Source organism: Onychomys torridus, chromosome 2 (genome assembly GCF_903995425.1).
Source record: "Onychomys torridus chromosome 2, mOncTor1.1, whole genome shotgun sequence".
Taxonomy (NCBI): domain Eukaryota; kingdom Metazoa; phylum Chordata; class Mammalia; order Rodentia; family Cricetidae; genus Onychomys; species Onychomys torridus.
Genome location: NC_050444.1, coordinates 136,507,563 through 136,531,939, shown reverse-complemented (window position 1 = coordinate 136,531,939; position 24,377 = coordinate 136,507,563).

The window sequence follows — 24,377 nt, the reverse complement described above, 5'->3', positions numbered from 1 at the left end:
CAGTCCTTCCTCTCCCTGCTCTGGGGGACTAGCAACACCAGTTCTCTGTGTTCACGGGGCTGGAGTGCAACTCGGGGCCTGAGCCCTGGTGGGCGGGCAAGGGGAATGGGAGGGGCTGAGGGCAAGTCCCACTGCCCCAGCCTCTTTCAGTCCCAACCCTGCTATCTCTCTAGGCTCACCTCCAGGTATCTCCTGCCTCAAATACCCTATGTCCTCCACTGAAGGGCTCCCTCAGGCTCTGAGGAAAGGACCCGTCCCCTTCTCTCTGGCCCTGTTATACTTGGTAAACCACATTTTTGTAGCTTTGATTAAAGTTCACCAGCCTCCACAAATAAAACCTGATAAACTGATATAGATTATGAAAAAATAAAATAAAATGGTAGTGCCAAGGGCTGGCAAGATGCTCAGCAGTTAAGAGCACTTGTTGCTCTTGAAGAGGACCGGGGTTCAATCTCAGCAGCCACAGGACAGCTCACAACCAACTGTGGTTCCAGTTCCAGGGGATCCAATTTATCCAGCTATATGGACACAAATGATATGTTTTATGGGTATATATTCTTTGTCTGTTAAAATCAGTTGTAGAGCTAAAAAGTAAAAAGGGGGCTGGACGGATGGCTCAGTGGTTAAGAGCACATGATGCTCTTGCAAAAGACCTGAGTTCAGTTCCCAGCACTCACATCAGGTGGCTCACAACAGCCTATAATTCTAGAACCAGGGAAGACTGACACCTTCTCTGGCCTCTATGGGCACCACGTTCATATTATACACAGACACACATGCAGGCAAAACAGCCATACATGTAAACATAAATAAACAAACAGCAAAACCACAAGAATAAGCTACTATTCGTTTGCATTAGAGATAAATATAAAAATCGTCTTAATAAAAACAAAAACAAAGGGAGTTGAGGGCACAGCTCAATGGGGAGCAAGCACTTGTCTAGAATATCCTGGGTTCAGTCCTTGGTACTGTGGAGAGAGAAAAACAGAAACAACAATAAAATAATCACAAAACCTAGGAACAAATCATTTTGTAAAATGCTATTTTGGGCCCAGGTTTAGGTGATAGCCATATCTCAAATGTCACAGTCATGCTTAGAATTTTGTCATATATTTATTATTTATGTCTAGAATATTCGGCTTAGACCTATGGCTGAATGCCTTGCACATCCCCTCATATATAGCTCCCATTAGCTTCAGTGTGCATCTACTTAGAACAGGCAGTCTGGAAGCTGGAAGAGCTAAAAAGAAATCTTTCAAAGACAACAAGCCACCCGGCTCCATTTCCCTGCTCCCAAGGGAACCTCTGATGGAACACACAGAAATGGCTGTGAGGAAGACCAGCTGGCAGAGTGCTGGCCCAGCACAAATGAGGTCATAAGTTGACTCCCAGCACTACATAAACTGAGTCTGGTGGTGCACGCCTGTTATGACAGCACTCTAATACAGATAGACCAGAAGTCCAAGGTCATCCATCCTAGGCCACATAAGGAATTCAAAACCTGCTGGAGTTAGAGACCCTGTCTAAAAAAGAAAAAAAAAAGGTGATTACAAGCTACACTCTATATGTCATATTTTAACAATAATAAGAAAACGTGCGTTTCTTTGTGGTATCTGGAATGTTCTCAAAATTTTAAGGGGACAGACGGCTCAGCAGGTAAAAGTGCTTGCTGCCTGATAGCCTGAGTTCAATCACTAGACCCACAAGATGAAAGGAGAGAACCACTCCTGCAGGCTGTCCTATCACCTACACACATTGTGGTACATGCAAACATGCGTGGGTGCACACTAGATAAAGGTTTTAAAAATTAAAACTTGAAAATTAGAGGTTTAAGTCAGTCAATTATCTAACCTACCTGACTTGTCCCAGCATACATTCACTAAGAGCCCCATTACACAGCAAATATTCTGTCAGCTGTTAGGCATGCAAAGAAGGTTAAGAGTTCCTGCTGGGCATGGTAGAACCTGGGCATGGTGGAACCGGCTATGATCCCAACTACATTTGGGAGGCTGAGGCATGATGGCCGCATGTTCAAGACCAACCTGGACAACTTAAGACTCCGAATCAAAATAAAACTGGAAAGGGAGGGAGGGAGGGAGGGAGGGAAAGGAAAGAAAGCCAGATTGAGGATATAGTCATTGGTCCAATGCTTGCCCAGATGCCTAAAGCTCCTTACAAAAAAAGAGTTCCTGCTCTCATTGAGGCCAAGTTAGTCATGCTTATAAGAGACAGATATAAATGCCTGTAAGAACAGAGCAAGCACCATAAACATTGATAAAAGCTAGTCACAATGGTGCACACCTATAACCCTGGGAACTTGCGTTGGAAGCCAGCCTAGGCATGTACTAAAATCGTCTTAGCACAAACACCTTGGGAGGCTGAGGCATGAGGAGGACTGCTGTGGACAAGGCCAGCCTGGGTTACATAGTGAAGTCTAGGACAGCCTGGGCTAAGGAGTACTGTTTCAAAAATAAATGTTTAGGGCTGGAGGGATGGCGCCACAGCTAAGAGCACTTGCTCTCTGACCATGAGGGTCCTGCTCTTAGGGCAGCCACAGGATCGCTGCAGCTCACTCGTTTCCAGCCTCGCCAAGAAAGCAAGATCGGGTTCAGGGAGAGTCTGACAAGAAAGGAAAAGGCAGAGGGTGACAGGACACCTGTGCCAACTACTAGCCACGATGGGATCACCACAGGCACCGGAGGAGGCATACATGGGTGCAAGTTAATACACAATGAGTTGACAGTTTTTACTGGTTTGAGACATTAAAGTTTGTGTCATGTAGTATTCCCTAAATACCACATCAAAACCATCAAACGTTAGGCCAGGCAGTGGCGCATGCCTTTAATCAAGCACTCGAGAGGCAGAGGCAGGCAGCTATCTGTGAGTTCGAGGACATCCAGGACTACACAGAGAAACCCTGTCTCAAAAACAAAACAAGAACAAAATCAAACATTTAACATCGAACTGAATTTTATAGGGGAGTAGATCTCTGTCTTGCCTATTTGGTGGTTTATTTCTAGAGTGAAATTTTTCAAGGAAAAGGCCAGAAAGCTTAAGAAAGCTGACCTCTCTAAATCAGCAGAGCTGAGTACCCAAAGGTACTAATAATACAGGTGGGGAAACTGTAACAGAAGTGAGGGGGGAGGCAGGGACAGAGTAGCTTTTTTTTTTCTTTAACCAGAGCTGAGGACCTAACCCAGGGCCTTACACTTGCTAGGCAGGTGCTCTACCACTGAACTAAATCCCCAACCCCAGAGTAGCTCTTAACTGGAAGCCATGCTGTCTACCAGGGGACAGTTGGTGGTTGTCCCAAACACACTGGCTGTCAAAACTGTAGGAGTGAGAGAGAGCTATTGCCTGTGGGCCAGATATGCTGAAAAAAAAGTAAATAAAAACATGATAACCAGAAGAATCTTTTGGCCCCGTCAGCAAAGGATTACCTGCCCCAAGGTCAACAGTCCTTGAATGGGAGATCCTGTCCAGTAAATCTCCCTGAGAATCTCTTCCCAGCTCTTGAGGGATCCATTTAAAGCTACAATCCTCTAAGGCTGCCATTCTGTAGGGTACACCTACAACTGTGGCGACCAGCAGCCCTAGCGCTGTGCCTGGAGCTCCGCCTTACCTAGATGGCTGGCTCTGACACCACAGCGTCCACAGTAAGAGGAGAGGCTTCTTCTCCCTAAGTTGCTTCTTTACGTCCAAGTTATTGGCCTTTCATGACTTCATTTCATTCCCATGCCACATTAGATCCTGCGGTCCTCCAACCACATTCTTCCTTCCCTGGAAAACCACAGCCTCCCTCGGTTTACAGACCCATACAACTACCACCACCCTTCTCTGCTCGCCGCCCCCTGGATGTCACTGAGGTCACAAGGAACCTGCCTGCCAAATGTAACACTGCTCACTCAACTTTCAAAACAAGTTCTGGAAAAAGTAGCAATATGCTACTGATGAGCACTCTGATTCAGAAACTGCTCTCCTCTGGGCTCCGACAGCACCACTCACTCTCTCCAGGTTTCTCAGTTCGCTAGCCCTTCCTTAGTCTCCTTTACTGAGGCAAGCCACTGATCTGTTAGAGATGCCTACTATGGGAACACTACTGACAAATGGTAGTCTTTATGGCATGTGCCTGCCATTTCACAAGCCTCTTTGGATACAATGGCTTCTACAATCGTTTTTATGCTTATGATTCCCAAGCCTGCATCTGCAATCCAGGTCTTCCTTGTGGTACCAGGCCTGTACAGGGAACGGAGCATTTCCATCTCCATGAAAGCTGCCTGCATAGGGCTCTGCCCGCCTGACAAGGCTCTGCCTCCACACTCACCAGATATGTGAGCTCAGCTATTTAACCCATTGTGCCCCAGACTCTCCACTTACAAAGTAAGGGTGATCCTAACCCTACCCTCCAAGAGTTCCTGCTGCAATTAAATGATTCACACAAACAAAGGCTCTTGAGCAGGGCCTCCGTTAAAGGCAGTCAATAAATGTTAGCTAGCTAGTTTTATCTGGAGCCTACCGTCCTCATCTGTCACCATCGTCACCTCCAAACAGGCACCTGAAACCTGACATGCCGCAAATGAACGTACTATCTCCTCCTGGGTTTGACTGAGTAAACCACCTAGATAATAAACCAAAAACCTTAAGGGGGTCCTGGTACCTCTATTTCTCCTCTCATTCCCTAGCTACCTCAACTTTCGTCCATGCCAGTTTTTTGTTTGGTTTTTCGAGACAGGGTTTCTCTGTGTAGCTTGGCGCCTTTCCTGGAACTCACTTAGTAGCCCAGGTTGGCCTCGAACTCACAGAGATCCGCCTGTCTCTGCCTCCCGAGTGCTGGGATTAAGGTGTGCCCCACCACCTCCCGGCTCATGCCAGTTTTTATATCTTTTTATTTACATTTTTCTGTGTAGCCCCACTGTTCTGGGATAATCTATGCAGACCCAGTTGGCCTCAAATTTACAGAGATCTACCTGACTCTGCCTCCTAAGTGCTGGGATTAAAGCTGTGTGCCACCACACCCAACTCATGTTGATTTTAAAAAGTATCTCAACAGGACAGTGAGATGGCTCGGTGGGAAAAGATGTCTGCCACCAAGCCTCATAACCGGCCTTTGAATCCCAGAACCACATGATAAAGGGAGAGAAGAGACTTCCAGCCAGGCATCCTCTGTCCTCCACATGTGCATCATGGCACAGGCACACCCACCCACTCAGACATATGCACAAACACACAAAAACTAAACACGAAGAAAACCTTACCGTTTACCGCCACTTTTCCTGCTGTCATCACAAACTGTGATCTACATGACTTCTCTAGACTATTCGATCAGCTGCCTCCCTGATTTTGACCTTCAAAGTATAATCTCTCCAACAGAGGTCCACACTGCATTTTTCTAAATGGAAAATCAGATTCCATCCAGCCCCAAACTCCTTAAAACATGTCCCTGTGAGCGCTGAGCTGTCCCGAAGTCCTCCCCTCTCGTCTCCCACAGAACTTACTGTACACACCTTCAGAAGTTTCATCTCCCTACTTCCATCTTTCTGAGGAAGAAATGATCCCTGTCCCTGCAGCCCCGGTCACCACATGGTTTGCAGCCATGCTGCCGTAATTCCCGATCGACACAACTCAGTTCTGGGCTCCGGCTAAATCCCTTTCTCCCCAGAGCCTCATGTTTCTCATAGCTAACCATTTTAACAGTCCAAGTTTGTGGGGGGGGAGCATATGTAGATGAAATGAAGAAGAAAAAATATTTTAACGAATATTGACACTAGAACAACTCATTTTGTTTTAGAAGATAGGGTCTCACTATGTCGCCTTGACTGACTCGGTGCTCCCTCTGTGGGTCAGGTAATCCAGTTTATGGCTATCCGTTTGCATGGGAGTCACCAACACTGGGATTACAGGTTTAGGCTAGCAGGTCCACCTAGAAAACTGATTTTCCTTATATCAAATTCAACTGAGCAGATGTTCAACAGCGAAAAGGATGATCTCTCCCAGCTAACTTCACTTTCTTAAAAAGTTAACTTTTTACATTTACAACTTCTCTTGGTTAGAAAGAATGAGTGTGCTACAGAATCATGGCAATCAGGCCTTTTAGCTTTATTAAGCAAAAATTCAGCTGAAGGGCTTGCTCAGCCATTAAGAGCAAGTACTGCTCTAGCAGAGGACCCGAATTCAATTCCTGGCATCCATAATAAGGGGCTCACTGTAACTCCACCTGTAATTCCAGTCCCAGGGGATCCAACACCCTCTTCTGGCCTTCACGGGTACACACATTCATGTGTGCACAAGTACACATAATTAAAAATAAATCATGGGTTGGGGATTTTTTAAATTCAGTGCTGTCATGCTAAATGATGCGTGTGCCGGTGGCCAGGCTGTGGCCCACACCTGACGCCTTTAGTACTAGCAAAGCACCTGCATTACCTGGAAGAGCATGACGAGGGAGGGGAGGGAGGCAACTGTGTGTACAGGATAAAGGAGAAGACCGTCAGCTTGACTTTCGGGCTCTTTACCCAGCTGGAGCCTTCAACTGGCAGGTGAAGAACTAATTTTTATTTTCCCTCAAGTTTCCTCATCAGTAAAGGATAATGAGCACATCTACATTCTTCCCTGAGTATTTTGATAATTAGTTAATATATGTGAGGTGTTTAGAACAGTGCCAGCAGACGGTAAGTACTACATTAACTGCATGACATTACATTTAATATATTTAATTACTAGTGATTAAGCATGATTTACCTTGGCTCTTGGAGGTGAGTCCCGGGCAAGTGTTTAAAAGAAGAGAAGCAGACTATACCGAGCTAAAGTGTAAGTGGTCTAAAAGTGTGGGGCGTCAGGACAACTTCACAAGTTGCTTTTCTTCCTTCACCAGCCGTGTGGTCCCCAGGCCTATCGGCAGCTCCATGACTCAGGGGTCATAGAACAAGGCTATTCTAACCAGACTCCTGTGCCTTCTTTTGGCTAGCAGACTATTCAAATACTGATCCCTGAGGATCTGGAATTCCCCAGGAATCCCATGCTGGGAGAGGGAAAAGGTTGAACCTGGTGTCACCAGATGAGGGAGATGCATTCCTAGAAGACATTTCAGAGTTCTGACACCCTGTCAGACGGCCCTGCAGGAGAGGCTGAAGCTGAGACAGTGACGAAGTGGCAGCACTATACCTTGACTAGAATGGAGGTGAAGATGGGGAGCTGTCACTGGACCCCATTCTTTATCTGTTCCTCTTCCCATTGTGGGAATGTCACATTGCATAAATCTATTTTCCCTGCTTTTTGCTCTGCTTGTCTGTTTAACTGACCTATTAAAGATGGGTGCCAGCCACAGGGCAGTGGTGGCACACGCTTTTAATCCCAGCACTGAGGAGGCAGATGCAGGAGGATCTCTGTGAGTTCAAGGTCAGCCTGGTCTATATAGAGTGTTCCATGCTTCATAGTGAGACTCTATCTCAAAAAATAAACAAACAAAAGACATGTGATTAAACCCAACTATTAGGGCTGTCAGGGCCCAGGCTCTGTCTGACCCTAACAGCTCCAATAATAAAAGAGGCTTTAGACACTGAGACAATGTATGAACCTTAGAGTCTCTTAACAAAATATTGACAACTGCTGTTCTAACCCAGCACATGTGCCCATCCTAACATACCCAAAGAGGAAGCTGAGACCCAGAGTCATGACTTGTCTAAAATCATACCTATATATAGTAACAGGGCTGAGAGTAAAACCCAGCTTTCCAGGAAAACAAACGTGTCTGCCAGGTAAAAGGAAGACCTCAGAGTAACAACGAACTGTAGCTTAGGAAAGGATACCGGTGCTGTGGATATCTCTCTGTACAAATAAAATGCTGTTTGGCCAGTGGCTAGGCAGGAAGTATAGGCGGGACAAGAGAGAAGAGGATTCTGGGAAGTAGAAGGCTGGAGAGAGACACCACCAGCCGCTGCCGCCATGAGAAGCAACATGTAAAGACACTGGTAAGCCACAAGCCATGTGGCAAAGTATAGACTAACAGAAATGGGTTAATTTAAGACAGAAAAGGTAGATAACAAGCAGCCTGCCACGGCCATACAGTTTGTAAGCAATATAAGTTTTTGTGTGCTTTCTTGGTTGGGTCTGAGCGACTGTGGGACTGGCGGGTAAGAGAGATTTGTCCTGACTGGGCCAGGCAGGAAAACTCTAGCTACATACCGGCTTCTGAGGTTTGCCATCAACAGATGCTAGGACGCTAGCTAAATGCTGTAACCAGTAGCAGTGCTCCTGACACTCAAGTGACCCGCAGTGACCCTAATGAGCAGGAAAGGTTGAAAACCATAGTCAAGTGCTGTGCTGGACTGTGAGGTGTAAACAAGGAGAGGAGGGCTGGGGAAACGGCTCTGTGAATACAGCACACAAGCATAAGGAACAGTTTTCCAGAACTCACAGAAAGTGCAGAAGTGTGCATGCAGCAAAGACAGGATCCTGGGCAAGCTTGCTAGCTACAGAAGCCAGAATTGGCAAGCTCGAGGTTCAGCAGATGACCCTGACTCGTAAGTAAAGAGGAATGAAGAGACCCAACATCAGCTTTGGGCTTCCAAACACCCCACACATATGAACACACATACACACTACACACATGCAAAAGAAGAAAAAGAAAGAAATGAAAGAAACAGGCAAAGAGAAGAGGGGAGAGGACGGGGAGGGGAAAAGAGTTGATAAAGAAGGGCTTCATGGTCATCTGCAATCGCCTACAAGAATATGTAGGGAACCTTGTGATGGTCTGAAAAGGAATGGCCCCCATAGACTCATATATGTGAATGCTTGGCCATTAGTGGCACTACTTGACAGGGATTAGGAGGCGTGGCCTTGTTGGAGTAGGTGTAGCTTTGTTGAAGGAAGCATGCTGTTGGGAGTGGGCTCTCGGGCTTCAAATGTTCAAGCCAGGCCCAGTGTCTCTCTCTGTCTATATCTGTTTGCCTCCCTCCTTCCCTCTCTCTTCCTGCTGCCCGAGGATTCTGATGCAGAACTCTCAGTCCCTTTTGTAGTACCATGTCTGTCTGTGTGCTACCATGCTTGCTGCCATGATAACAGACTAAACCTCTATACTGTAAGCAAGCCCCAATTAAATATTTTCCTTTATAAGAGTTGCTATGGCCTAGCTGGTGGCACACGCCTTTAATCTCAGCACTCGGGAGGCAGAGCCAGGCGGATCTCTGTGAGTTCAAGGCCAGCCTGGTCTACAGACCAAGATCCAGGACAGGCACCAAAACTACACAGAGAAACCCTGTCTTGAACCCCCCCTCCCCCCAAAAAAAGAGTTGCTGTGGTCCTGGTGTCTCTTCACAGCAATAGAACACTGACTAAGACAGATCCAATGGGGAGGGAAGGAAAACAGGTGGGGTAGCCTCAGGCTTTCTTTTATTGAAGCTCACTATGTAGTACAGGCTGGTCCAAATTCAAATGGATCCTTCTATGGAAGCCTCCAAAATGCTGAGATTATAGATATGAGTCGCCTGTAAATTCTACCACTTCAGAGAAGCATAAACTTCAGATGTGAATTATTTTTAAAAGAATGCTAATCTACAATAATATGCAAATTATAAGTCTGTGTGACCAAAAAATGGGGGTGGGAGCAAATGATTAAAAAACTAGTACACAAGACAATACCAACCAGGTGTACTGGCACATATCCCTAATCCCAGCTTTAGTGTTACAGCTCTGAGGGTAAAGTTTTCCCCAATACAAATGTTGCAGCTCCGAGGGGAAATCCGCTGATGCCTGTTACAGCTCTGAGAGGTCCCCATGTAAGTGTTACAGCTCTGAGAGGTTCCCCATGTAAGTGTTACAGCTCTGAGAGGTCCCCATGTAAGTGTTACAGCTCTGAGAGGTTCCCCATGTAAGTGTTACAGCTCTGAGAGGTCCCCATGTAAGTGTTACAGCTCTGAGAGGTTCCCCATGTAAGTGTTACAGCTCTGAGAGGTCCCCTATATAAGTGTTACAGCTCTGAGAGGTTCCCCATGTAAGTGTTACAGCTCTGAGAGGTCCCCTATATAAGTGTTACAGCTCTGAGAGGTTCCCCATGTAAGTGTTACAGCTCTGAGAGGTTCCCCATGTAAGTGTTACAGCTCTGAGAGGTCCCTATGTAAGTGTTACAGCTCTGAGAGGTCCCCTATATAAGTGTTATAGCTCTGAGAGGTCCCCTATGTAAGTGTTATAGCTCTGAGAGGTTCCCCATGTAAGTGTTATAGCTCTGAGAGGTCCCCATGTAAGTGTTACAGCTCTGAGAGGTCCCTATGTAAGTGTTACAGCTCTGAGAGGTCCCCTATATAAGTGTTACAGCTCTGAGAGGTCCCCTATATAAGTGTTACAGCTCTGAGAGGTCCCCATGTAAGTGTTACAGCTCTGAGAGGTCCCCTATGTAAGTGTTACAGCTCTGAGAGGTCCCCTATGTAAGTGTTATAGCTCTGAGAGGTTCCCCATGTAAGTGTTACAGCTCTGAGAGGTCCCCTATGTAAGTGTTACAGCTCTGAGAGGTCCCCTATATAAGTGTTACAGCTCTGAGAGGTCCCCTATATAAGTGTTACAGCTCTGAGAGGTCCCCTATATAAGTGTTACAGCTCTGAGAGGTCCCCTATATAAGTGTTACAGCTCTGAGAGGTCCCCTATATAAGTGTTACAGCTCTGAGAGGTCCCCTATATAAGTGTTACAGCTCTGAGAGGTCCCCTATATAAGTGTTACAGCTCTGAGAGGTCCCCTATATAAGTGTTACAGCTCTGAGAGGTCCCCTATATAAGTGTTATAGCTCTGAGAGGTTCCCCATGTAAGTGTTACAGCTCTGAGAGGTCCCCTATGTAAGTGTTACAGCTCTGAGAGGTTCCCATGTAAGTGTTACAGCTCTGAAGGGAGAGGTATCCTGGCAGCTGGGAGCCAAGGAATACCACAAAGTCATACCACACAACAAACCTCACAGGAGAGATTTATTAGGAGAGAAAAACAGGAGGGTGGCCGCCTCTGCCCCAGCAAGCAACAGGAACTGAGCAGAAGACAGGCATATAGAAGGTCTTTGGGGGAGGAGTTTTCGAGGTTGGAGATTTCCAGGGTGGGGATTGGTGAGATTTCAAATCCTGAGCTTGGAGCAAAACCAGGGATTGGTGGATTTCATGCTCAGGGATTGGTGGGGTTTGGTAAGTTTTTTTTCACCTGGAAGTGAGCAAGGACCCCTACACCAGCTCTGGAGAAGGGAAAGTGGAAGGAATAAGGAGTTCAAGACTTGGCTGTGTAGTCAGCTGGAGGCTTGCCTGAGCTGCATGAGACCCTATCTCAAAAAACAAAAACACAACACACACACACACACACACACACACACACACACACACACACAACCACCACCACCACTACCAACAACAGCAACAAACCAACAAAATACCAAGCATAATACTCAGAAAGGTCTCACAAATCAATAACATACAAATGAAAACCATTGTACAGAAAAGAACACAATAAATGAGAAAAGAATATTCAAAAGCAGAAAAATGCAAAAGGCCAATCAATATACCCTTGAAAAGCCAACTGATGCCACTAAAAAAAGGAGGAAGAGGAAGAGGAGGGGGAAGGCAGCAGCAGGCAGGCTTATTGGTTATCAGACTAACAAGAATGAAAGACAGGTAATATAATACTGGGGTAGGGGGGAGACACATACCACTGATACAAACTTCCTTAAAAAAACAACAAAACATAATGTAATACATGCAGCTCAACAACAAAAAGACAAACAACCCAATTTAAAAATAAGCAACCAAGGGCCAGAGAGATGGCTCAGAGCACTGACTGCTCTTCCAGAGGTCCTGAGTTCAATTCCCAGCACCTACATGGTGGCTCACAACCATCTATGAGATCTGGTGCCCTCTTCTGGCGTGCAGGCATGCATGCAGGCAGAACACTGTATACATAATAAACAAATAACTCTCAATAAATAAATAAATAATAAAATAAATAAATAATGAATGGATAAATAAATAACTCTCAATAAATAAATAAATAAATAAATGATAAATGGATGGATAAACAAACAAATAAATAAATAAGCGAGCGAGCAGCATAAAGCCGCCTGAGGGAGGTTCATGCTTCTAAGTACAGCACTACCCGACTGAGACAGGAGAAGACCTACAACTTTGAGACCAGCCTGGGCTACATAGTTAGCCAGCCTCAGCTACATAGTTAGTTTAAAGACAGCCTAAGTCTACATATAGAGACCCTGGCTCAAATTAAAAATGAAGAAGGAAGTAAATAAATAAATAAATGAGTAAGTAAAGTGAGGCAAGAGGCTACAGTTCAGCGGTACAGCACTTGCTACAAGTGCTGGCGTATATGAGACCATGAGTCTCCCCTACACTGGGGAGAGTTACCAGATTTTTCGGAGTTTGGAGGCAGGGCTGGGGCTGTAGTTCGGCACTAGAGTGATCACCTAGCATGGACTCCATCCTTATCTCTGGGAAAAAAGGTCAACAAAACCACCAAGAGTCATTAGGGAACTATACACCAAAACTGAAATACTTTCATAATATTAGAATGATTAAAAGATACTACTTTCATAAGCATTAGAATGGCTTTTTAAATTTCATTTTTAATTTATTTAGCAGCAGGGAAGGGCATGCCCATGCCGTGGTGCTGTGTGGAGGTCAGAAAACAACTTTCCTAAGTCAGTTTTCACCTTCCATCAAGTGTGCCTGGGGTCAAACTCAGTTGTCAGAAAGTGTCTTAACCACTGAGCCATCTAGTTGAACCCAGAATGCCTCAAAGTCTTTTTTCTTTCTTTTTTTGAGACTATGTAACTTTGGCTGTACTGTAACTCACAATGTAAACCAGGCTGGCCTCAAACTCAGAGATCAGCCTGCCTCTGCCTCCCAAGTACTGGGATTAAAGGTGTGAACCACTACAACCAGCTTTAAAATAAAGATTAAAAAATATATACATCAAGTATTAGAGAAGATATGGAGAAATGGGCATCCTGATACACTATTGGTGGGAATGTAAAATTGGTGTGGTCATATGGTCATATTGGTTAAGAAGTTCCTTAAAGTTAAACACATAATTACCACATGACTTAGCAATGCTAGGTATATATCCAAATAATTGGGGTGGGGATAATCAAAAAGAGTACCCCAACTCATGAACATGCTGTTCCTAACATCCCAAAGGGCCAGTGGCCATCAGGTCAACGCACTTGCCTATCACCTAGTGTGCTCAGCCCCAGCACCTATGCATGGTGAGCAGGACTGAAGGCAGAACAAACCTACATATTTACCTGGCTAGACTGACAGGGAAGGGAAGGCTGACAGAAGCTGCTGGGGAGGGAATGGTGAAGCTGCTTAATGGGGGCTGGGATATTTTCTAGGGTGAGAATGTTTTGCAGCCAGATAGAAGTATTAGCTATATAACACTGTGAATTATGCCACAGAAACAACCATTTCATGTGGAATTTAAATAACCTCAATTTAAAAACAAACCCAACAGCATTGTCCTTAGGTCCGGGACTGCCATGGCACATGTATGACCCATTACCACACACACACACACAAATATCAGAACACTCTGGGAAACCCAGGACACACTACAGATTGCAAAAACCCACCAATTACAAATGTCTGCCACAACTAGAACAGGATGGGGGTGGGGACTGGGTATGGTGGAACACAACTGAATACTAGTATTTGGGAAGCTGAAGCAGGAGGATGACAGCTCCGGATCAGCATATGCACTTGCACACAGGCTTGCATACTTGTGCTCGCTCTCACACACACATAGACACTCAGGTAAAAGCAAAGGAGCTTACTACTAAAATCTGTGGCTAAACTAAAACTCCACAGCACTGTAGTTGGAAACTTTGGTGCCCACAGGAATAACTGCTGAGACTACTTTTCATGTTATAAGTTATATTAAAATGTAAATATATTATAGACAATAAGAAGGTGATTTCTGTTTACTGGGTTTTTCCCCTCTCTCCCTTCCTTTCTTTCTAAAATAGGGTCTCATGTAGCCCAGGCTAGCCTCAGATTCACTAAGTAGTCAAGGCTGATCTGGAACTCCTGATTCTTCTGTCTTTACCTCTACAGTGGTGGGGTTACAGGCATGTGCCACCACACCTGGTTTATTGTGCTTCTGGGGATGGAACCCAGAGCTCTGCGCTCATGCTAGGCAAGCATTCTACCTGTAATGCTACATCCCTAGCAAAAATGTTGTTTGGGGCCTTCTGTTTGTTTAGTTTTTGTTATTTGTTTGGTGGTTGGTTTGATTTCTTTTTATTTTTTTATTGTTAGGTGAGTGTGTGTGATGTGTCTGTATGAGTGTGGCAGTCAGAAGGCAATACACAGCGTGTCTGTCTTGTTTCCTCCAGCCTGTCCTCACATCTTCCATCATCATGATATGCTAAGAACTAGGAAAGTATCATAGGCATGAGCCCGGTCATCTAATCATGTGTCCTTGGTCTCCTCGAATCAGGAGAGCTTCCAGTTTTCCTTTAGCTTCATGTCCTCGGCTCATCTGATGGTACTGGTCAGTTCTTTTCTTCACCATCCCCCAATCTGAGTTGTGGTTTCTCACAATTAGTCTGGTGACACCTTCTGCCCTGCATTACATCAGGAATAATCAACCTGAGTTATCACCGGTGGCGGGAACTTTGACCGTTGAATTAAGATTGCATTTGTCTTGCTAGGTCTCTTTCCACACTACTCTGCCTTTCCATTCCAGTAATATGACAGCATCTGGTCAAATTCCTTAGAAATGAGTTACCAAAACTGCCCCTCGCTGAATGGAAGAGGATTTAGAGCCTTACATCCTGGAAGGATGGATAACAGCAGGATGACGGGATGGCTTGCAGGAAAACATTAAATACAGGACTGTGGTACTGGGAATGGTGACATATGCCTGAAACCCCAGCACTCTGGAGGCTGAAGCAGGAGGATTGTGAATTTGAGGCTATCCTGGGTGAAAGAATGAGATTCTGTCCTAAAAACAAACCAGCACGTGAGGATGGTTAGCACAGAGCCTGATGATCTGAGTTCAAGCCCAGACACGGTGAAAAGAGGGTACTCCCACAAGGTGTCCACAGACCCATCCCCACCATGACCCTGCACCTGCACTGTGGCACATTTGTAAGCACACACACACAATAAATACAAATTAAAAATCTAGAAAGAGCTGGACACATCTTTAATCCCAACACTCAGGAGGCACAAGCAGGAGGATCTCTGAGTTCAAGGCCAGCCTGGTTTACAGAACAAGTTCCAGGACAGCCGTGTGTGTGTGTGTGTGTGTGTGTGTGTGTGTGTGTGTGTGTGTGTGTGTGTGTGTGTGAGAATTCTAGAAAGAAAGCTCTTCCCAGAGCTCTGGTCAAGATGCTGCTGCAGAAAGACAAGAAGCCTGGGAGATCAACTACGAGTTTTGATTTGGTCCCTGCTCATCCAGCAGAAGATGGAATGTTGAACAGAGAAGATTTAAAGTCAATGGAAAAACTGAAAATCTGGGAAATGCTGTTCTCATTGAAGGCCTGAAGAATAAAATCACAGTTGTTTCTGAGAAACAGTTCTCTAAAAAAGCATCTGAAATACCTTACCATTTCTTGCTTAAGAAGAATCTTGGCATCTGACAAGGAGACTATGACCTTCGTTATTTCCAGGTCAGCCAAGATGAAGCTGGGTGACTGTCTGAGGACTATTTGGCCTTTGTTCTTTAATAAAATGCAAGTATGCTACAGAAAGAAACCTAAAAACAGACTTCAATTATCAGTGAATCAAAATCATTGTACTCTAAAAAAATTCTAGGGAAAAACTATCTAATTCATTCAACCACGCAGACAAATGCTGCAGAATCCAGGCTCCCTCTCTGACCCCCTCTCCCTTCCCGGTTTAAACCCCAAACCTCACAGCATGGCTTCTAAGGAACTCAACAATCCGTTCCTAGGGTCTGTGTTGTTAGTTTCACGTCCTACGACAGTCCCTCAAGAATTCTCTGTGCAGAGGGGAGCCTGCTGTTCCTGAAGTATGAAGGACATGTGCTTCTATGGAGACAATGCAATGCCTTTGGTATGTTGGTTCATTTTTTAAAATAATTTTTGATTTATTTATTCTAGGTTATGAGTGTTTTGCGTGCACATATGTACATGCACATGTATGCTGGTGCAGGAGGAGGTCAGAAGAGGGCATCAGATCCTCTGGAGCTGGAGTTCCAGATGGTGTGAACCATCTCTGACATTGTCAATGAAGCAGCAGGGCAGTGTCTCAGCTCAAGCCTCATCTGTGTTCTCCCCTGTGGTTTCCTATCAGCCAGTAGTCACTTCTCCTTTCTAACATGAGGGTCTCCCTGTGAGCAGCAAAAAGTGACCCTATATGCAGAACCTACACAGAGTAAACTGTATTAATATGGAAGTAAACCAAGTGAACCTAGGAACCATTATCTAAACACCGCCCCCTCTGTCTCCCTGTGAGTCAAAAACATTTGACATTTCCTTCTTGGCCTCTTGTCACGTTATTTTAAAGACTAGCTGCCGGTAGTGATAAAAATCCTCTGGATAGGCCCTGTCTCTTCCTGGTTAATAGGTCTTTGTGCCTTTTATCTGAGTCCTATGAAGCCACTATGAGGCACCATCCCATCTCTCCTTTCATATCCTGCCCCCCATGCCTCCCAGATCTCCCTGGAGCACTATCAGCCAGGCAGTCCTTTAGTACAAAACATTGTTCCTAAATTATGTCCCAAAGCAGACAAAGAGAACACAGAGTTCCACATCTATTGGCTGACACAGAGCCTGCTGACTAGTCAGGGTGCTAAAAGCTGTTTGCCTCTCTCCTGTAGCTTTGGGAAAACACAAAGAGAACTATGCTATGTCTGATACTGCTTCCCTCCAGGACTCAAAGAATTAGGGCATCAGAGACATTTCCTCTCCATAAACCCAAACAGATCCATTTGTCTCCTCTTAGCACACACTCAGTAGTCTCTATTTTCAAGCAGGCAGTGCACATGGTCAGCAACCGCCTTCAGGTTCCACAGTCACTGAAGGTGATGCACTCCATCTTGGATTTGCATGCCAAGATGCCAACCCAGACTGAAAGGAAGACCTTCAGTATTATCTTCCTGCACTGGATCAGACTCTACAAATGAGTTTGAAGAGCCAGATCCAATTTCCAGGTGTGCAGATGTCTTGCGGTATGATCTCTAAGCAGCTCTTTAATCTCTCTGTACCTCACTCAGTTTTCCATCCTGGAAAGCAAGGATTATGTTACTGGCTTCCCCTTGAATTCTGACTCTTACTGTTACATGAGAATATTTATGTTTCTATACATTGAGAAACAATCAGACTGTCAGTACAAAGGGTCGCTTCTGTCAGAGCCATACAGAAATGCACAGGAGAACCCAGAAGGAATCCCTAGGACAGTGATCCCTCAAAGAGTCGCTGACATCCCACTCCATAAACCACAGGCCTAAACCAGAGCCAAGCAGGACCTTCCCATGTTAGATGTTCAAGTCATTGTTTATTGGGCTCTCAAGACAAAAGCCCCACTTCAGACCTTACCAGTATGTTGTTATTTCATCTCAGTACTTAACTTTAGCACTCACTTCTCCCCCCCCACCCCAAACCCCGCTCCCTCTCTCCCTTCCCTCTTTCTGCCCAGGCTGGCCTCATACTCATGGGAATCCTCCTGCTTCAGCTCAAGTACAAGTATTTAATGGCATGAGCTGTGTCATTAAAATGCTTACTTATTCAATGCTTATCAAAAAAGTCTTCCCTAGAACAGTTACTTGTAAAAGGCTGCCATGGAATGACCCTGCCTCAGTTAGGATTTCTACTGCTGTGAGAAAGACCATGACCAAAAGCAACCTGGAGAGAAAGGGTTTATTTCATCTTATAACTCTCATGTACACACTCAATCAGTGTGTCAAGTCAAAACAGGAACCTGGAGGCAGGAACTGATGCAGAAGCCATGGAGGGGTGCTGCTTAGTACCTTGTCCAGCCTGCTTTCTTCCAGCACCTGAGACAACCGACCCCAGATGGCGCAGGGAGCTAGGCCCTCCTCATCAACCCAGAAAAGCACCTCGGGACAATCTGGTGGGAGTATTTTTTGAATGGAGGTTCCTTTGTCCCAAATGACTCCAGCTTAACCAAAAATTACCTAGGACAGTCCCTAAGGTTAAGTTAGGACAAAGGGTAACAAGATAGGACAGGCAAGACAATGAAGACAAAGGGCTAAGGCTCTAGCTCAGAAAAGTGCTCAGCCTGAGCTCAATCCCTAGTACCACCCACAGGAAGGGGCTGGGGGCGGGGAGGGCGGCTGGAGAGATGGCTCAGAGGTTAAGAGCACTGACTGCTCTTCCAGAGGTCCTGAGTTCAATTCCCAGCACCCACATGGTGGCTCACAACCATCTGTAATGAGATCTGGTGCCCTCTTCTCGGAATGCAGTCATTCATACAGACAGAACACTGTATACATAAGTAAATAAATCTCAAAAAAAAAAAAAAGAGAGAGAGAGAGAAGAAAGAAAAGAGAAAAGGAAGGGAGAAAGGGAGGGAGGGAGGGAGGGAGGGAGGGAGGGAGGGAAAGTCTAGCCAAATTCAGTAGCACATAATCTCAGCTCTTCAGGCACCTCCTAGGAGTTAACGAAAGAAAGATTAAGGAATGAAGACAGTCTGGGTTATGAGACCCTGAGGAAGGAGAGAGGAAGGAAGGGAGGGTGACCTAAGACAGTGTTGGGCAAGAGCTTGGGAAAAGGCTCCGTGAACACAAGTGCTTTGCTATGCAAGCATGAGGACCTCAGTTCTGATCCCCAGCAACCATGTAAGGGCCAGTGGAGCAATACACACCTCAGTCTATGCAGACAGGTAGGCTTCCAGCAAATATCAGTAAGCTCCAGGTTCAGGGAAAGACTGTCTCAAAGATAAAGGGGGTCAGAGAGGTGGCTCAGTGGTTACAAGCATTTGCTGCTCTTACAGAGGACCTGGGTTTGGTTCCCAGCATCCACAAGGTGGCTCAAATTGTCTCCAACTCTAATTCTAGAGGATCCAGTACTGCATGCACATGGTGCACTACTCACACATTAAAAAAAAAAAAAAAAAAGCCGGGCGGGTGGTAGTGGTGCATGCCTTTAATCCCAGCACTCAGGAGGCAGAGGCAGGTAGATCTCTGTGAATTTGAGGCCAGGCCAGCCTGGTCTACAGAGCGAGATCTAGGAGAGGCCCAAAGCTACACAGCAAAACCCTGTCTCGAAAAAAAAAAAAAAAAAAAAAAATCCTTAATATAATAATTAATAGCCTAGAGGTAGTGGTGCATGCCTTTAATCCCAGCAGTTGGGAAGCAGAGGCAGGCAGATCTCTGAGTTCAAGGCCTGGTCTACAGAGCAAGTTCCTGACCAGCCTGGGCTACACAGAGAAACCCTGTCTCAAAAAACAAACAAAAGCAACCAAGAAAGATGCCTGACATCAATCTGTGAATATGTGTGTGCACACGCTCAAATGTGTGTGCACAACCTGTGCTTATGTGAGACACAGTTTTACAATTTTGTTTAGTTAGTGGCATATTTCTGAATATAAACACTCAAAGAGCACACCAAATGGAATATTACAATTCAAAAGTAATAGTCACAGGGACTATAGTCTAGCTACTTGGGAGGCTGAGGTGGAAGATCACTTGAGTCTATGAATAGCCTGGATAATACAACCAGACCCCATCTCAAACCATAAACAAATAAAAATAAATTAAAACTCCACTTGGAAACTTGAAAAGCCTTTCTAATTATCACTCTCCACTCGCCTCCTTTTCATCTGTGGCTGTTAACAACAAGGAGGTTTCCAGCACTGCCTGGCCGCCCCACAGACTGAGTTTCTCCTTTGTCTCAATAAACATTCATCTTGGGTACCAACTTGATGCTAGATTCTATTTTGTGGCTATACCAAGTTTTAGTCCCTAACAACACATCCAGTGGCCAGTAGTCTGCTCAATACTCCATTTGACATTCATCACCATTATCCATATTATGAATCTCTCTCTCTCTTTTTTTTTTTTTTTTTTTTTGGTGAGTTTTAAAAAATTCTACTTATGGGGGGGGAGAGTTCACACATGCCCCAGAATCTGTAAGGAGGTCATGAGACAACTTTCGGAAGTCAGTTCTCTCTCACCACCATGCTGGTGCCAGGGATCAAACTCAGGGCTTCACTCAAGCTTAGCCACAAGCACCGTTACCACTGAACCATCTCAGCGGCCCTGCTGTTTGTTCTTTGAGAGCAGCCCTGGCCTCAAACTCAATATACAGCTGGAAATGACTTGATTTTCTGGTTCTTCTGCTTCTGCTTCCTAAGTGCCGTTACAATTTGTATACTGCCTAACCAGGTTTTCTATTATGAATCTTAAGGTACATTTTAGCTCCTGATCAAAATGCAGCATATTGCCGTGAGAGATGAATGGCCTACAGGTTAGGAACCATTCTCTGTGACTGAATCCTACAGCTCTTGCCTCATCTAAAGAGGAAAATCACTAGACATGTAAAACAGAAAACTGTGCTCAGTAACAGATCTACAGATCTTGGGCATAGTTCCTGAACTACTAAATAATGTCTACTTTATGTAACTTACTGTGAAGATTTAAAAATAGTATTAAGGGACTTGAGAGATGACACATCAGTTGAGAGTACTTACTGCTCTCGGAGAAGATGAGTTCAGTTCTCAGCACCCACACGGTGGCTCACAACCACCTGTAACTCCAGCTCTGGGGAACCTGATGCCTTCTTCTTGCTTCCAAGGGGACCCACACACATGAAGCATTCACACAATTATCACACATAAATTGAAAAAAAAATAAATTTTGAGAGTATAAGGCCTAGGGGCTGGAGAGATGGCTCAGTGGTTAAGAGCACTGGCTGCTCTTGCAGAGGAACTGGCCTTGATTCCCACATCCACATGTGGCTCACAACCATCTGTCACTCCAGACCTAAGGGATCCAATGCCCTCTTCTGCTCTCCACAGACAACAGGCACGCAAGTGGTATACAAATATGCATGCAGGCAAAACGCCCATACACATAAAATCATAATAATAATTTTAATGTTTTTAAAGAGTATAAAGCCATAGGGCAGTGGTAGCACATGCCTGCATTTATTTATTTTTTTTATTTTTTATTTTTTATTTTTTATTTTTTCCAGCGCTGAGGACCGAATCCAGGGTCTTGCGCTTGCTAGGCAAGCACTCTAACACTGAGCTAAATCCCCATCCCCAAGCACACGCCTTTAATCCCAGCATTTGGGAGGCAGAGACAGGCGGATATCTGAGTTTGAGGCCAGACTAGTTTACAGAGGGAGTTCTAGGGCAGTCAGAGCTACACAGAGAAACCCTGTCTTGAAAAAACCAAACATAAATAAATAGAGTATAAAGCCAGATATGGTAGCACATACCTATAACTCCAGCATTTAGGAGGAGGAGTCAGGAAGATGAGGAGTTCAAGATCATCCTCTGGGCTCTCCAGTTACATACTGAGCTTGAAGGCAGCCTGGGCTCCGTGAGACCTTGTCTTCAAAAAGACATCTTGTTTACATATTTATAAAATATATTCTGTGAAAGCATTGAAAGGAAGCATCTCCAGGGGTTGGAGAGATGGCTCAAAGGTTAAGAACACTTGCACACACACATATGCAAGCAAACATACATAAAATAAACATACACACATGCATACATACATAAAATAAAAATAATTTTTTAAAGTAGTAACTCCATTTGAGAAGCTGAGGCAAGAGGATTATGAGTTCAGGGCCAGCCTGGACTACACAGGGAGGAGACTTTGTTTCATAAAAAATAAACAACAACAAAAAGCATCCCCTCCTTCCAGGCTAGAAAATGAGCTCCAATTGTAACAGAACACAATGATGAGCTAAGACAGAAATGAAGAACTGGGTGTAATTGTGCATACTCAAGTCAACAGGACATAGATATTTTATTGCATATTTGCACTTAAAAGTAAAAAAAATCAAAGATCAATGTTCTCCAATTGGGACCAAGGGGGAAATGTTATAAACATCCAAAATTAAACACAGTTCAGAAAGATCAAAAATCTTCTATGTTTTTCATATATTAATAATCCTCAAGGATAAAGGAAATTTAATCCTCATATTCTAGTCACAAACATACAATTCTGAATGTGCCTGCAGGCATCCAGGAGCCAGAAGAGGCCACAGTGGATGGAATACAGGGTCTGAGAGAATGACCAGAAAAGGACCTCCCCTTCCCCTCAGCAGAACCCAGAAAACACTGAGGCTGCAGAAACCAACAACTCCCACTTGCCTCTCCTCTACCCAGCACCAAATGGAGCCTGCCAGAGCCAGAGGAGCTGAGAGACTCACCTTTCAGCTCAGCACAGCTGCGCCAAAATCACTCCATAAATGAGTGCTTTCTCCAGCTTGGGCAGAGACACTTCAGTGGACAGTAGTCAGTAACTGGTCAATGAGCTGAGAAAAATGGACTTAACTGCTCAGCTCTCAACAAGACACCTGTATCTATCAAGCCCCACAAGGCTCAGGGAACATCGAAGGGGTGGGGGTGGGACAGAAAAACAGTTATGAGCTGAAGGACTGGTCTCCATAGACACGGTTCAGTCAAGAGCACTGGCTGCTCTTTCAGAGGACCCAGGTTCCATTCTCGGCACCCACGTCGTGGCTCACAACTGTCTGTAACTCCAGCTCCAAGGGATCTGATTCCCTCTTATGACCTCCACAGATACTGCATGCACGTGGTATGCAGACATACATGCAGGCAAAACATTCACACATAAAAGGAAAAGAAAGAAAGAAGGGAGGGCGAGGAGAGAAGGAGGGAGGGAGAAAAGAACTGGAAAATGGCAAAGAATGCTATATCCTATCTTCTAAACATGACATGACTGTTGCTCTCATGGATTCAGAGTTCCTGGGTCGCCTACACAGATCAAGGCAGTCAAAATTCCATTGTGGATGATGGAGAAACCCTAGCTGAGGTGAAATTGGCAAGTAATGGCTGCTGGGGGAGGGGAGTAATTTGGGATTGTGGACACTGGTAGTTTGCTCATGCAGGCAGTACTCAGTGGGTTATTTTAAAAAAAAAAAGAGGGTCTGAATGTGGGAGGTCAGTGCTGGAAAAGACCCAGGACGGGTGGAGTGGGAATTGGGAATGTAGTAGTTTTGAGATAGAGTCTGTCTCGGAAACAAACATCATGATGAACAGCAGCTAAGCAATGACACCCAAGGTTATCCTCTGGCCCCCACAAACATGGGCACATGTACACAGGCACCCACACATACATAGCACCCACACAAAAGACGTGCTATTTGGGGTTAGGAGTGTAGCTAAATGGTTATGTAACTGTCCTAACATGCCCTAGGTTTGATTCTTAGCAACACAAGAAAAAAAAAAAGCACCATTTTAATGAAATGTTTTGTAATATTCGAAAGGTCTACCACATTGTCAGCAGTATAAGGCAGTGTCCTAATGGCCTACTCTACAACGACAAATAACTCAACTTACTCTCATACAACAGGGCTATGAGTAAATAACCATTCCTGAGACTACAACACTACAGAGAATAACCCTCATTACCAGAACCCACTTTAAGTAATTCATTTTAATTACTTAAAAATTAACAGAAGTTAAAATGATTGGCCAGAGTCAGGCAGTGGTGGCACACACCTTTGATCCCAACACTCGGGAGGCAGAGCCAGGCAGATCTCTGTGAGTTCGAGGCCAGCCTGGTCTACAAAGCGAGTTCTAGGACAGCCAGGATTGCTTCACAGAGAAACCCTGTCTTGAAAAACAAAAAAAAAAAAAAAAAAAAAAAAAAGATTAGCCAGGCATGGTGGCTCATGTTTGAAGCCTGACTGGGCTACAGAATAAGCTCCCATCTCAAGAAAATAACGAAACAACGACAAGATCACTTAAAACACGTGTTTGACTAGGTTTGATACATGAGGGATGATTTCTGAGAAAGGAATCAGCAAAGACATGGAACAAGTCGGATGTTTACGGAAAAGCAGGACGACCAAATCCAAGAGTCCTAGAGTATGCACCTGTCTACACCACTGCCCAATATATGCCAACAGACTTCGCCTTGGACGCCCTGTAAAATCTTCTGACTTGGAGCTTGGCCATTCTCCCAGGCCATTCCCCGACTCTGAATCCTGCATCACACTAGGCCATCTCTAGTAATGCTTCACCAGCCAGCCCAGAACCACAGAACACAAGGACTGGAGCGGCAGCTCCATCTTACTTACTTGCCCTTGGCAATCGAGTCTCCAAGGTATGGGGCACAGGACTATAATTCAACACACTTGAATTTCTTCATATGCTCCTCCCAACCATTATGCACACTGCTTACAAATCAGTGTTCCTACCACACTGCTCTTACCTGA